The sequence below is a fragment of the Pteropus vampyrus genome, unplaced genomic scaffold (genome assembly GCF_000151845.1).
Source record: "Pteropus vampyrus isolate Shadow unplaced genomic scaffold, Pvam_2.0 Scaffold107, whole genome shotgun sequence".
Lineage (NCBI taxonomy): Eukaryota > Metazoa > Chordata > Mammalia > Chiroptera > Pteropodidae > Pteropus > Pteropus vampyrus.
In genome coordinates this window covers 5,181,446-5,184,134 of record NW_011888888.1, presented here as the reverse complement: position 1 = coordinate 5,184,134, position 2,689 = coordinate 5,181,446, and the positions used below count along the sequence as shown (strand labels likewise).

The 2,689-nt window shown below is 28.7% G+C and overlaps 1 pseudogene; it reads right to left on the bottom strand.

Annotated features, from left to right (window-relative positions):
• Nucleotides 1-1,225: 1,225 nt before the first annotated feature.
• On the bottom strand, nt 1,226-1,344 carry LOC111743118 (annotated as a pseudogene).
• Between the last annotated feature and the right edge of the window lie 1,345 nt (nt 1,345-2,689).

Here is a 2,689-nt window from a genome sequence, read left to right as displayed (position 1 = left end):
ATATAGGGCAGGAAAATACACAAATACACAATAATTAGCTTAAAATTAAGTATAAATATAAAACAGATAAACTTTATATTATGGATCTCCATTTCGAGGGAAAGTAACCTCTCATGTAGCCTCCTCCCACCACTTAACCTCTAGCTACCCTTACCTATTTAATCTCATATTTTACCTTCAAATGTGAACCTACTGAGGAGGTCTTAAATTCCCTTCTTAAGTCTTTTATAGTTTTAGTGTGGAAGTCTTGCAAATGAATAAGTATTTTATCTTTTTTTTGATGCTATCAAGAACAGCGTATATTTTATTTCATTTTCCAATTGTTCATTATTAGCATATACAAAGAAAATTTGCATATTGATCTTGTGTCTTGTAACCATTCTAACTTTATTAGTTTAGTAGTTTTTTGACAGATTCCTTAGCATTTTGTACTGTTTTATTTCTTGAATTTTTGTACTGGCTATGACTGCCAGTAAAATGCTGAATAAAAGTAGTGAAAATAACATCTTTTTCTTGTTTCAATATTTGGAGAAATACTTTTCAGTCTTTCACTTTCATGCTGATATTAGCTGTATATATTCTTTAGATGTTCTTTATTACATTGAGAAAGTGTCCTATTCTAATATGTACAAATTTTTAACATGAATGGGTGTGAATTTTTTAACTAGCTTTTCTATAATTAAGGTAACCACATTATTTCTTTTATTGTCTTAATGTATTGAATTACATTTATTGTTTCAAATGTTAAACCAACCTGCATTCCTGAGATAAACCTCATTTGGTAATGCTGTATTTCTTTTTTTTTTTTTAACTGCTGAAATCAATTTTGTAATATTTTAGTAATTTTTGTATATTAGTGTAGAATATTTTTCACAGCTTTTCTGGAAATCTTGGAATTATAATTATCTGGACTCAAAAAAGGTGTTCATCCTTTCTCTAGTTTATTATAGCATTGATGAAATTGATATTTCTTCTGTAAACGTGTGATAGACTTCAGCAATTATCTTGTTCAAGAATCTATCCATTAGTTGTCAAATGTGTTTTCATAAAGTTGTTCAATAATCCCCTTTGTATTTTTAAATTTCTGTATTATCTGTGGTAATTTCCCTCTTTCTTTTCTTGATATTGACAACTTTTTTTTTTTTTTAGGCAAGGTAACCCTTGGTTGACCTCACGGATTGCAAGGACCTTGTCAGTTTACATTCCCTTATTTTTTTATTTTTTATGACTACAGCACCTGGTCTTCCTAGGTGGTCTCCCATCCAAGTACTAACTAGGCCTGATTCTGCTTAGCTTCCGAGATCAGATAGGATCGGGCTTGTTCAGAGTGGCATGGCCGTAGACTGATATTGACAATTTTTAATTTCTTTTCTTTTGAACAGCAGTTAAATATTTATTAATTTTATTAATATTTCTAATTAAATGACTTTTAATCTCATGCTTTTCCTACTGTTTTTTCTAATTCATTAATTTCTGCTCTTGTATTTACTATTGACTTCTGCTTTCTTGGATCTCATTTGAATTTGATTTTTCTATCACTTAGAGCTATTTCTGTTCATTATATATGATTTTAGATGCACCCTATACATTTAGTATGTTGTATTTTAATTTTCATCTAATTCAAAATATTTCATTTTTTTCTTACTTTATCCTATCTCTTTGATTCTTGTGTTATTTGAAATTCTGTTGCCTGATTTCTAAATATTTGGAGGTATTCTAGATATCTTTTTTGTTAATGATTTTCAAGTTAAGTCTATTGTATGCACAAACAGTGCTCTGGATGAATTCAAACAATTTAGTTTGTTTTTGAGAATTTTGTTATAGCCCAGCATATGTTCTATTTTAGTGAAGCGTCAACATACATTAAATGTGTATTAGGTCAAATTGGCCGATAGTGTTTTTTAGGTCTTTTATACCATAACTAATTCATGGTGATTGGGGAATTTTTTATTTTCTTTTTTAGTTCTGTCAATTTTTCCTTCATGTATTTTGAAGCTATTATTACAGGACATGTATATTTAAGAGTATTATTATTCTTACAGCTATTCTAACTTTCTTATGATCGGTATCTACATTTATTTTTCCATATTTTTAAATATACAGATATTACATGTCTCTACTGTTATTTTCCTATTCATTTACTTATGTTCTTACTTTGCTTAGAATCCCTGAACATACTTATAATACCTTACATTTATAAATTTATATTTACTTATATACTTTATTTATACCTATAAAATTCCTGTCTCTTATTCCTTCATACCTGTTATTTCTGTTTCTCTTTTTATGTATTTTTTTTTTTTTCTGGTTATATGTCACATTTTACTACTTCTTTGCGTGTCTCGCAATGTTGGACTATATATGATTGAATATAGTTACGACTGCTACATTGTAAAGTATTTGGATTTTGATATCTTTCTCAATGGACTGCTGGGGTTTATTTTCTGGCAAGCAGATAATTTACTTGTGAAGCATCTTAATCCCTTTAAAGATTTATCTTTAAGTTTGGTTATTGTGGTCATAATAGCTTTTACTTTAGGACAGATTAGGCTTACTTCTTAGATATGAACTTTCTGAGATCACTACTTAATGACCTGAATTTTTAATGAGGTCTATCTAGTCTAGCATCTGTAAGCTTTATGTGAACTCAGGTATTTGTTTAGCTTACAGTTCCATATAGTTTGTTTGT